Genomic DNA, 13,839 nt, shown 5'->3' on the forward strand with positions numbered 1-13,839 from the left:
ATGCCCCATTCAATTCAATGCAATTAAATTAAATTCATTGAGGGCTTATGGTAGGGGAAATAGCCATAATGCGCTTTTGCACAAAATAACACCTAGACCTCTTTACAAATAAAGGTAAGAAAGCCTTCTAGCATGGAATTCTCCTTTAATGTTAGAAGTTGGGAAATGTTGATCTTTTTATTTGAGTTAAGGGTTGGATCTTCAGTTTGATTTGATGCCTGCTTTAATATGTTCTTGGGGCATCTGGGAACCAGGTTTGTAGGCTATCACTGGCATGCACAAGATTGATTTCATAGCTATTTAATTCGTTTATTGAGTTTTGAACCTATAATCCTCCTGCCTGACCTTATAGTGAGAATGAAATACTAGATGGAAAGTGGAAATGTGAAAATGTCCAAATCTTGCACTCACAAATCTGATCTCTGCAGAAGCATGGAAGAGAGAACTAAAATGTTTAACCTTGTAGAGTTTTTAGATCTACAAGCTCACACCACGGCGCGCTGTGATAGCTTGTAGATCGGCCATTTTTGGCAAAGAGATTCAGTGTGGAGGGAGACAAGCGGCACACTACAGACGACTGTCCCCTAATTCTATAAGTAACTCTATACGCCCCTGCCTGTAAGGGTCCCATTTGTACACTCTCTAGTAACGGTCCATTTTGGACCTCCTCAAGAAACCCTGAGGGTCCCTGGACCCCACTTTGAGAACCGTTTGATTAGTTCCTTGCCAAAATAAAAGACCCCGTAGCACATATTGGAGGATATATCTCCAGCAGTTAAAGAACAGATCTGTCTAAGTGGAAACGTTGGTCGTGCATTCATGGAACAAGAAGTGATTAATTATTCACGCCGATTGATTGCCCCACAGGGGGGTGTGGCGAGTAGGCGTGACTTGTGACAAAACCCTGCAAATAACTCGTGTGATCAATGAACATAATCCAATATACTCGCAATACCTCATCATGAATGCCAGGCGGATCTGATTCAGCGGTCACACCTCCTGCTTGTCAACCTTCACAGGACGCTATAGTCCACATTTGTATAGGATAATGCATCATGAAAGACCCGACCTTCAATGACAAACTGTCACCTTGACACAGCTATGTACTCTGCTCAGTATTAGACAGACAGACAGACAGACAGACAGATATATCTCTATCCATTTTTGTACTTTATTAATGTTTCCTATATCCATATTTTAACTGTGTGTTTTTTCATAAATTAAGACCCGACTTGCTACAAGTATCAGATCTACAAGCTCGAACGAAATATGGCTCGAAACGTGTCTGGAAATGCGGTGCGAAGCAGCACAGGTCTACTTTTGCTATTTTTTTTGTATCCTAAAAAGTAACCATTTTGGACAGATGACCCGTCAGGGACGATATGCAACACGACATGCGTGTGTCAGATTCCAGACAGAATCATAGCGGGTACGTTTTAAAGATCTGCTCCCAACTCTCCACTGCCTCAAGATGACTGAGCTTTCATTCTGAACGATGTGACAATGACGTGAAGTGATGAAGGTGCCATGTTCCCCTCGTGATTCACCTCAGGAACAGTGAGCGGTTGATGGGGAAGCAGATTGCAATGAAGAGATAGTCTTTTGTCATTCATGGTCCTCTTCTCATCTATCCATCATCAGCCCAGTGATGTTAAGTTGGAGACCGTTTTGGAGGACGTTGAAAAAGATGTGTGAGAGAACTAGAGAAGCCACATTATCCCGTCTGCCAAGATGGCTTGTCATTATATAGTATACTTTTTTATTTTATCTACAAAAAACTAAATTGGCTATTTTACATTTGGCTTTGGCTTCAGGTAAAATAAACATTGAAGATGATTTGCTACAAGCAGAATCTGCCAGAGCTACAGTACGTTATGGCGTGCATTTTTATTTTATTTACAAAAAACTAAATTGGCTATTTTACATTTGGCTTTTCACTAAGGCTTCTGACAAGCAGAATCTGCTAGAGCTACAGTATACTTACAGTGGCGTGCACAGACATCTAGAGGGGCAGGTGCTCGAGTGAAAAAGGGCACCTTGTGCAGCGAGTGGTACCGGCCGGTTGCCTTAATAATAGTATGAGATTCATAGATTCTGGGGCCTAAATAATATATTATGGATGCTCTAGCACCCCCTAGTGTCTATCTGTGCACACCACTGAGTACTTAGTATTGCAAGTTCCTCCTCTTGCTGGTAATCCTTGGTGGCAGGATGGTCTGAGCATTGCTTGTAGTTTCACCCCTTTCATCCCAGAAAATCTCTGGGCGGGGTCTCCCTGCAGCTGGACTCTGGACTATGCACGGCAGGGGCGTCCTACTCCCTGAGCCCAGTCTGAACCTGGCCGCATACCTTCTGCTTCTTGACTGGGAGCTGCCAGTGAGACTAATTATTTGCCTGCTCCAGGGTTCCAACTGCGGCCTCTCGTCAGCCATATCCATTTTGATGCGGTCTCGGCTACCGGTCCGTGGCTACAGGTATACATCTCTCCCCAGTGTCTGTTTTCAGTTGCTTTGGGTTCCAACCCAAACTTCTTTAAGAAGTATAGCGCACTGATATTGCTGGGAAGCCCCGCGGCAGGCCAACTTTGATGGGGAATAAGGCTGCATAGCATCCTTTGACAAGAGCCTCATCAATAAAATCCTGTTACTTGGCTATAGCCTGTCCTCCCAGCAGGGCACTGTTAGTTCCAGTACTACCACGGTGGTTTCTGTGCTTCTGGATAGTATATAGTATCATGTCTGGTCTGAGAGAAGTTACAGCAGAAGCTCCGCATATAGAGCTCAGTGGTTATAAGCTGCGATCTGGACTGAGGATCCGATCCTGATCCACATCCAAGAGTACACCTTTCTTTCTAGTTTCTACTACAGGGAGCTTGTTTGGGAAGGAGATATATTTCCCCTTTGTAGTGGCTCTATATCCGAACACAGGACCTCAAAAGAAGAGCATGGGGAGGCCACCTCCAACCACCTTCTGTGTTATATTGTGTTAACATACTTTACATACTTTAATACAGATTGGTCAAAACAAAATAACATTGTAGTCAATACATAAATAAAAGTCATCTATTTATGTTGGTTCATAAACGAAAACCCTACTTCATCCAGTTACAATTTAGCAGATGCTCTTAATCCAGAGCGACTTGCAGTAAGCAAGAACAATACAAGGTAATACAACAAATGCATAGAAATACCGTAGTCAACGATCATAAGTAAGCTAAGAACTATATCAGTACAATGAAAGTATACACTATAGAATGCTATACGTAATATGCTATCAAATGTCATATTTTAGCCTTTGCTATATACGCCTTCAAGGTCGTCGCGGCTAGGGCAAGTGCTGCGGGCTAAGGAGTCAGAAGAGGTGAGTTTTCAGACTACGGCTACGGGCCGATTCATACTCCTATTTTAGAGCCGAATAAAAGTCGGTTCGGCGCTGTAGAGCCTACAATTTGACGTCATTTGAGGTTCGGGGGGGGCGGGTACCGTCCTAAAGTCGACTCTTCGGTGCTACTGAAAATTTCTGACGAGCCGAAATCATTTCGGCACTACAGCGCCGAAACAGCGGTAAAATAGGAGTATGAATCGGCCCTACGACTGCTCTCATCACATAAGAGTCGCCAAAGTCGCCTCAAAGTCCAACCCGACAGCGACAGAATTACAAATGCAGCCCACATCGATGGCAGGGTGGACATTTGCATGATTATAATGGCTGGTTGACCGACCATTATGTATGATTAGCCCTTCCTTCCTGTTGAGATTCAGTAGCCGTGATAGGGAGGGATATTCATGTTCCATTTAGAGGGCAGTGCAGGTCCGCCCGAAACTTGTGGCTTTCGTCTTTATTTTATTTTTTAATAGAGGGATATAGGGTGACAGTAGGCTGACAGGGAATGGGGAGAGAGATGAAGTGGGGGGGGGGTGACATGCAGTAAAGGCCGTCGGGATCGGGAGTCGAACCAGCGGCACACTGCCAGATTACCAGCCACGGTGCCCAGACGGCTACGCCAGCCGCCCGGGCCAAGAGGCAGATTTCTGAACTCTCCTTAGCCCTCCTCTGAGACACAGAGGCTTCTTCTTGCCCTGAAGTAGGAACTCAAGTAGGCGTGTCACTTAAATGTGTTGTTAAATGCAGTGATAAATCATCATTAAAAAAAGATAAAGAATGGAATTCCAGTTCTAGAACCAAAGTTATTTTGGTGGAAAAGGGGCCAGAGTGAATAAGCAGAAATGGTGCCATCTTGTAATGAGCATGAGTTGTTTACATCTTGCCCCAATGCATTTCCAATGGAAGCCATATGTGGTTTGACACAACATTTGTGTTGTACGGCTTTCGGCTGTGTTTCGACTGCCCCCCTCCTCCTCACACAACACAGATATTGTGTCAAACCATGTGACTCCCATTGGAAATGAATTGCGAGCTTGCATCAGTAAATAAGTCTCATGCATCAGCTATACATCAGTCTGTTGTGAAGGTGTGAGTCAGGCCTTAGTGCGGGAGCGGGCTCCATGGACAAAAAGGTTGTGAATAGAAGCGAGGGGCGAACACGTCTCCTATACATGTACACAGGGGGGACTGTGACCCTGTGACACACTGCTGTGAAGGGTCCTATCAGAACATGTCTCCTATACATACACAGGGGGGACTGTGACCCTGTGACACGCACCGCTGTGAAGGGTCCTATCAGTTATGATGTGCTGCTGCCGTTTGCTTTGAGACTAATCCAGGAGCTGCTGCAAATGGCCAATTAGCGGGCGTCGTATGGAATCAGTGTCAGCCTCCAACGCGTCCGCTTCTATAGGGCTTCGTGAAGCGCGAAGGATATGAGAATGTACGAGAAAATGAGCGCAAAGGAGAGAAGAAAGGTCAAGCCTGCCAATCTCTCTTCCTCTCGCGACTGTGCGAGCGTGCATGCGTGTGTGCGTGTGTAATTAAGTACATAATTAAGTGCGTAATTAAGTGTGTGCTTAAGTGTGTGCGTGCGTGCGTGCGTGCGTGCGTGCGTGCGCCCAGATTGTGACCCTGGAGACTGCTGGCCTCCACCATGCAGCAGCACACAGCTCCCACAGGAAGGAAAGCCATTTAGATCTTTTTGCACAGATCAATAGACCTTCTACCACTTTCAATACAAGTCCCAGCAGCATTTAGCTCTGTTGTACGTTTTGTGATAAAAGCTATAAAACAGTGATGTGACAATAAAGCAGATTCTGATTGTGTCAATGATCATGACCTTCGCAGGACACACCTTCAAGTTCAAGTGGGGGCCATGCCTGGGCAATTAAAGGAGTGCAAAATGAAAAGAAACAATAAATCATAAATATAATATAACATTGCTGTCGGGTGGGAGACCTTGTATGTCCAAAGCCATTCATTTTTTTCCTTTCCTTTTTTGGAGGGTTTTTACATTTGAAAATAGTCGGCTAATTTCACTGCTTTTGTGCGACACTCTTGCATGAAGCAAGACATTAATTTACACACAGATATGAGGTTTCTTCCCGAGAGGGTCGATATATCTATCAGAGCTGTACAACCACCAACAATTGTAATAAATAATGAATTCATCATTAATCACCATTAGACATTAACCGAAAGTCCACTTTCTCTGGACATTTATGTGGGAACAGAAAGATAAATGACTTTGTGTGTCTCTGCGTCTCTCTGATTTGAGCTGCTGCCTACGTATAAATTGCAGAGCCCCCCCCATTCAGTATAGCCTACAGGTAGGGACACACACATGTTCTATCTGGTTCGAATCAGCCTGTATCAGATAACAGAGCAATTTAATGTATTCATTCCATAAATCTATTAGCTAAATTATTTAACACATTTTGCCAACTCTTATACTTGTGTATATCAAATATTAATATATTTTATATCTACTGTATAAAATATTTAATACAAATTCATTAAAACGGCATTCCTTTTTTTTTTTTGAGCGAACATAGCCAATCCACAAGTTCACAAGCCTTGGTACAGAATATGGAACATACTGCAGCTCTCTGTCTATCTCTCTCTCTCTCTCCTGCTGCCTTTCCCTTCTGCCACTGCGCCTCTCTCTCTCTCTCTCTCTCTCTCTCTCTCCTTTTGCCAGTTCTTTACAGCCAACCAAGGCCCCTAAAAGAGGATTATGGTGAGTTGTGGAATGCCGGCCAAGCCTGGCGAGCCGTGGTTGGCCCGCGTTCCCTTCCTCTGAGAGATGTGCTGGCGCTGGGAAGACTCAGCACAGCTTCAGGGCAGGATTACTGAACAAAGAGATATGAGGAGCCAGGAGGAGGTGAGTGGGCCCTGCCTTTATCTGACTGAACAAAGAGATATGAGGAGCCAGGAAGAGGTGAGTGGGCCCTGCCTGTATCTGACTGCCACATTAATCCCGTCATCTCTCTGCCCTCCACCCTTTAAACTAAGTAAACAAAGGTCTATCCCTCAAATCCCACCTCTGATGGAGAAGCGGCACCTGCCCAATCCCTAATCTTTAATTCCAACACCATCTTTCCTTATCCACATGAACCGTGACGTCCGTGCCGGGCTTGTCAAAATGAGCAAGCATTGGGCCGAGAATAGCCGATGTGTTGTGAGCTTATACAGGTTCTTTAGATAGCCAATGCAATCCTCCACATGTGTTGTCACTGCTGTTGTGTGCCACTGATTCACCTGCCAGCGAGGAGCCTTCGTCCTACTCCTCCTGCTGACAAGTGCAGCCCGTAGGAGTATAATGTAAGTGGCAATTATCACCCCAGGCTTGCCTATAGCTCCGCTGACCACAGGCCAATGGTATTCGTATAGATTGACAAATAATGAATTGCATTTTCATAGCGCTTTTTCAATTGCTCAAAGCGCTTTACAATGGTTCATTCATTCATTCATTCATACATTGGGAGGTGAAGCGGCGAACAGTCGACGCCAGCGTCCTCACTTCCCACATTCACACACCAATGGTGACGAGCTCACACCAACCAACTCATTGGAGGCATTGCAGGGTTCAGTGTCTTGCACAAGGACACTTCGACATGTAGACAGGAGGAGGAGCCGGGATTCGAACCGCCGACCCAGGGATCATAGGACGACCTGCTCTACCTCCTGAGCCACAGTAGATTTGGACCCACAAGCGTTAATTGGGCATTCACTTTACCACTGCACCAGGCGGGCGCCCGCCACTGCTATTGTATTATACTGGCTAACCTGCCAGTGAGGAGCCCCCACCGAGAAGACGTAAAGCCTCTGTCCTATACTCCTCCTGCATGTTCAACACTCCCTGCCTACTCCCTACTCTCTGCCTCAGTACCAGACAAAGATCAGAGTCAAAGATCACCCGGCCTGCCAGGCCATTTACATGTAATGTATATTATAAGATTAGCTTTTACTATAGGGAGAACCCCCCATTGGAGTCTACAGACGCTGGTGGTGGCAGTGCAGATGAACCTCCTTCCCTTCTCAACCCTATAGGCGATTGGGACAAGGTGGACTTGGGGATGGAGGTGGGTTGCTTGTTGTATAAGCTGAAAAGAGAAGGCAGAGTCCAATCGCCTGATTGGCTGACTGCAGGTTGGCGTTGGCTTCCTTATTTAATTTTCACTTATAGAGCTACATTTGTGCTCATATAGACGATATTATGCTCTGCGGTGGACACAGGTATTTTACCCCGTATGTGCCACCCGAGCGGCGCTATTTTAGCTATACGACATATAACCAAGTTCAAGCGTATATAGGATTTACTTTATGTTAAACATACAGTATAGTCTCCATTGTGTTTGTGGAGAACGAGGTATACGCTGCTCGTATGAGAGGTGAAGGAAGATGGAGGCCACGAGGTGTACGCTGCTCGTATGAGAGGTGAAGGAAGATGGAGGCCACGAGGTGTACGCTGCTCGTATGAGAGGTGAAGGAAGATGGAGGCCACGAGGTGTACGCTGCTCGTATGAGAGGTGAAGGAAGATGGAGGCCACGAGGTGCACGCTGCTCGTATGAGAGGTGAAGGAAGATGGAGGCCACGAGGTGTACGCTGCTCGTATGAGAGGTGAACGAAGATGGAGGCCACGAGGTGTACGCTGCTCGTATGAGAGGTGAACGAAGATGGAGGCCACGAGGTGCACGCTGCTCGTATGAGAGGTGAAGGAAGATGGAGGCCACGAGGTGTACGCTGCTCGTATGAGAGGTGAAGGAAGATGGAGGCCACGAGGTGTACGCTGCTCGTATGAGAGGTGAAGGAAGATGGAGGCCACGAGGTGTACGCTGCTCGTATGAGAGGTGAAGGAAGATGGAGGCCACGAGGTGTACGCTGCTCGTATGAGAGGTGAAGGAAGATGGAGGCCACGAGGTGTACGCTGCTCGTATGAGAGGTGAAGGAAGATGGAGACATCCGTCAAGACGGAGCAGTTGAGAGGCGGAGAGCGTGAGGACGGTTAATAACTCAGGACCGAACGGGACGATTCATCACGTCCCGCAAGATGAAGTTCATTAAAAGGCATTCCTATATGGAGATCTATCAATGCCTCATAGTCAAGTCACGCTGTGGGCTGCGTGTGTGTGTCTGCTCGCTGCACACTCTGCTTCTAACCAGACATGTCGCTGCCTTCAGGCCTTGCTTGTCTCCTCGTTCACCTTCAGAGGATCCTTTACTGCAGTGCAGCTTCTCAAACATTGACATGGCAAGGAGGACCCGTGGCATATCGCGACCCGTTGTGAGCTTGTAGATCAGCTATTTTCAAAAGCTTTAGAAAAATGTGACTTGACATTTGAGTACTTTTTATTTTATTTTAGGTATATAGTATAGTAGTGCATTTTGAGACCAATACGTTTAAATACAGGACTTTTACTTGTGTTGTTTACTATAGTGTTTTACATTATGGTATCAATTATGGTATTAATTGCTACTATATTGTCTCTGTCTCCGTCCTGTGACTTTTCAGGATTCAACTTAAAAAAATTCCAAGTAGCTGCAGATCTACAAGTTCAAAACGCTTCGCACCATGTTTACAGCTTGTGGATCGTCTGCTGCTTTTGTGAGCAGTGAGTAGTAGTAGAGCATTAATGTACGTATAGGCCCAACAGTCAGCAACGACATCCGAGTTATTCTTCCACCCACATAACAGCACCTGTGTGACCCGTTGGCTACTCCTGTATTATCCAGTGTGTGGACATCATTGTTGTTTTGGATTCTGACCTCTGCCTCGGCACCTGTTACTTATTTAGTGAGTGGATGTGCGTGCTTATATTGTCTTGTTTTCTCCCCTGAAGAATTCAATTAAGAGACACAGATTCTCCGGTCTACTTTCTTTTTTGCACTTGCCGTTGCTGTGGTGAACTTTTTGGATATCCAACCTGCAAGATTAAACACACCGCCATGTAATAAATCGAAAGTCTGGGTACAGAAGCTCTACTGCCTCAGCGGGTGCCCCGGGGGGGTGTCTGTCAACCCCCACCTATAATACACTGACTGCAGGACGGTAAACACTGTGGGTTTGATTCCATAGCCTCAGGAACTGTATCGGAATGTAATCCCTCCGCTGGCTAGAAAACAACCCATAAATATTTAACCACTCGAACCCTATATCTGACTGGAGTCCCCCAGGGCTCTACCCTAGGTATTCTGCTGTAGTATTTCCCTATACACCATGATCTGGTCGTCAAAAATGGGGGATCTAGCTCACAACGCCAATGCACAGTACAGTAGATCTGCTGATTTTCCGCAGAATATCAGCAGCAAACAATAACAATGTTTGTCAAGGCATGTAAAATGCCTTGACAAACATGTGATTCATATACTGTACATAATCGTTACTGTCGGGATTTCTGTTTTTTCATAACTTAACCCATTCTGAACGGGAACCCATTTTGGTGTCAGCATCATGGTGTCAGCATCATGCCACCGAGTGGCGCGCTACGAGCTTGTAGGTCTGCTATTTTTGAAAAATCGAAGAACGACTGACATTTCTAGAATCTGATCTCAGGTCAGAATGGGTTAATCAGACCAGTGTGTGTCCAGTGGAAAACCTCGTATGAATCTGATCTCAGGTCAGAATGGGTTAATGCCCGCCTAGACCTAGATTAATTGATCATACGACACTACAGCATCACACAAAAGTATCAGAAGTTGCAGATCTGCAAGCTCAAAACACGGCGCAAAGCCACTCATTTTGAGCTTGTAGATCTACTGCTACTTTTGCTGTTTTTTTTATTTTTTTTATCCTGGAATGGTAACAGTTTTGACTGTCTGTTGGTTTCCACACAACAGACGATATTCCATAACACTTCACACTTCCACGTTGCCAAAATGGCATCACACAATGAAGAAATGTTAATTCCGTTATGCTCCAACATGCTTCCGATCATTATAATCTAATAGACTTTTATGATCGCATTACGTTTTTTTATCATGATGATCACATTTTTCATTATAATCTAATTTTGCTATTTTGTATATCAATCTGCTATTTTCCCCTGCTGCGGCTGCTGCAAATTAATTTACGTGCCGAAGCACGCAAATTAATTTAATGATTTTGGAAAATAGCAGTTAAGCATATTGGCAGCTTTGAATTTCTGCTATTTTCTGTATTAATTATTGAAATAAAATGTACTTTGAATTTTTACTTTTGAATAGCCTATATACGTTTTAAGCATATTATGCATTTGAATACTTCAACTTCAACCCAATTTTCAACATATCTACCTATATCCATATTAGGGACTGATCGTTATTTATCAAAGGTTGGTATGGTGCAAAAAAGGGGGGGGTCATTAAACTATTTTTTGAGCCTGAGGGGGGGATATGTTTATTTTTATTTTGGCTTGGGGGAGGTTGTACAACTTTATTTTGCTGAATTTTGTATTTAAAAAATGTTTTGATTATTTTGTTTTTCATAGTGTTTCACTATATATATCTATATAAAGTTTACCCTGTGTGGCGAGTGTACTTGGTATCTTCCATGTGTGCGCAACTGCGCATGCAAATAGAACAGATCTACAAGCTAACAACGTGTTGCTTGGTGACACGTTGTTAGCTTGTAGATCTGATTATGTTCTACCAGCAGCAAAGGTCCCTCCCCCGGCCGCTGATGTAGTTTACGTCTGAGTCGTCTGACGTGTACCCACTTCAAAACAGCGCGGGACAGATTGATTCTGCGTTCATAACATTTCCAGTAGAAAAAGCGAAAAATGTTTCAAGCTATGAACCGCGATGTTTGAATTGTGGGCCAGCAGCAGCAGGCCGCTGAAAAGAGCGAGTGTTGTCGGTCAGAGAGGAGGAAGGCGAGGAGCAGGCTGACAGCACCGCTGCTATGGTTGCGGTGGTGGTGTGAGGTGTCTCGGTGAAACCCAGCGCCGCATCAGCGCAGCATGATAATAACAACAATAATAATAATCTTGGGGCTGAGGTCGTGGATGATGTTACGATATAAACTTCTCACAAGTTACTGTTTGTGACTGAAATTGATCGTGAACGAACATAGAAAGTAGCAAAACATCACAGGAACACCTTGAGGCCTTTATGTTGATGGGCATGGAACATTTTGATGGAAGAGACTCTACCGTCTTTGGACAACGCATCGTCAACATGGTGGCATGCAGGCGAGACAGATTCTCATTCAGAATACGGTAGGGCTGGTCTAAAAGCATGCAGCTATCATATGTGCATCTTTGCGCACTCGCATTGCAATGGTGGATTGTTGGTGTGTGCGTCACAGTAGCCAGGGCTGCCATGTCTCACCCTTTGAGTGTGACAGTCACACAATTTAACCCTTTACCACGCACCACGCCAGTGACGCCACACATGCCATTTGATTTCACACGCATTATAAATAAATAAAATCTCTGCGGCTCCGCCGCGTAATAACGCGCGCTCATGTGTGCGTCCTCACAAACGGAAAAATAGCCGATCTGCATGCAGCGCTGATATATGCAGTAGGAGGGTAAACAGTGGACCAAATCCTCAGCAGGGTCCCTGACTGTGTGACGCATGGAAATTAGCCACAAGTTTAGTAGCCTACTTGTGTTTTGTCCGCGGTGCCATGTACTTTTGTCTGCGTATGTGGTTGTAATAGATTAAAGAAAGAGTTATACTATTTGGTGGTGCCTGGCTGGCTAAATGAGCCGAGCAGGCAGTTGATGTTGCGCAAATTGTGCTTTTCTCTGTGGAGTATGACGCTGTAGTATAACTAGTATTATGGTATGCGACTGCGTGACATATTTATTTAGCATTCATTCATTTTCATCATCCTGGGCTTGGGCACAGAGGCGAGGGGTGCCCACTGCCTTGGCAGCTTGGCTAGAATGACTTTACGCACCTTAAAAATAGCCAATCTAAGCTCATATATTTGCGTCACGTCATCAGCGTGTTGTTGTGAGCTTGTAGGTCTGCGTATGCTATTTTCGAAGCTGCCAGATTCATATTTAAATCTTTAGTTGGAAGAATGCAATGGCATATCATCAGTGTTGAGTGTTGACCATAATGTAATGACGGATATGGAACCAAATGAACCCCAGACGGCCGCCGCCTAATAAACGATCAGCGTTTACTTTATGCTGCTATACTGTTGGTGTGAATACTGTTGGGGGGGGGGGGGGAGGTCATATATATTCTTCCAGTCCCTGAGGGGGGGTCCCGAAAAAATATTTGGAGGCTGGGGGGGGGATGAGGTAAAATAAAAAAATGAAATCACATCTGCACCACCCCCCCCTGGTGGATAAATAACGATCAGTCCCTTACTGGTACTCGATCGCTAATGCTCATTATAGGATGGTACCGTTTTGCCATCAAGTACTGCACTTTAAGCCAAGTACCAATTTCAGTATCCGACAGCGCAGCTTCCACTTGTAGTTGAGCAATATTTGACCAGTATAGGCCTATTACTGAGGTTGAGAACTTTGTCCAGCACTGTATTTTATTCATTCCGTATAGCAGCATTAAGCAGAGCAGTTATAAGGCCCCACCAGAAGCCTCATGCGTCAACGCACTAAGGAGCTCATGGCAAGGTGCCGGTTCTCTGATCCATCTTATAAATACAGGAGGATCTTCTTCACCTACAGTGAAACATAACAGGCTAATCCCCGTCATCCTCCCAGAACCAGAACCGGTCTGACAGGCAGAACGGCTGCCCGGCTCCAGCTCCAGCAGAAGGCAGAGAGCCAGGCCCGAACAAACAAGCATGGAGAGGCAACCATGTCAACCAAAGTGGAAACTCCCTGGCATGTCCATTCATGTGCTGCCTGCCTGCCTCCACACAATGCCACTGTAATCCACATGTACACCCTGTTCTGCTGCTGAACCACTGAGAGACAGAGACACACGGCTATCACTAGGCAACAAGCACAAGACAATTGGAAGCTCTGCAGCTGGCAATCTCTCTCTTTCTCTCACTCTCCCTCTGTGTGTGTGTGTGTGTGTGTGTGTGTGTGTGTGTGTGTGTGTGTGTGTGTGTGTGTGTGTGTGTGTGTGTGTGTGTGCTAGTATACAGTACTTGTGAGGGCCAATTGTAATGTCCACACAAGTATAACAGACACTGTGATGGTAATTTCCCATGTCCTCACAAGAAAGGGGAAAAAAGGTTGATGTATAGTTAAAGATTTTTAGAGCGAGACTTACAATTAAGAAATGATTCAAGCTGGGGTTAGGGTGACGCATTTAGAGGTCAGGTTGACTCTGGGGTTGGAGTCAAGTGCATTTTAATTTTTATGTAGTTGTATGGGGGTGTTACAAACCGGAAAATAGCTTGTAGATGTGCTATTTTTGGCTATTGCATTGTGAAATGTTGATGGAAATTATACAATGGTGTGTGTGTGTGTGTGTGTGTGTGTGTGTGTGTGTGTGTGTGTGTGTGTGTGTGTGTGACGACCACGATGCACATGGAA

This window comes from Protomyctophum bolini, assembly GCF_963924005.1.
Source record: "Protomyctophum bolini genome assembly, chromosome: 3".
Taxonomy (NCBI): domain Eukaryota; kingdom Metazoa; phylum Chordata; class Actinopteri; order Myctophiformes; family Myctophidae; genus Protomyctophum; species Protomyctophum bolini.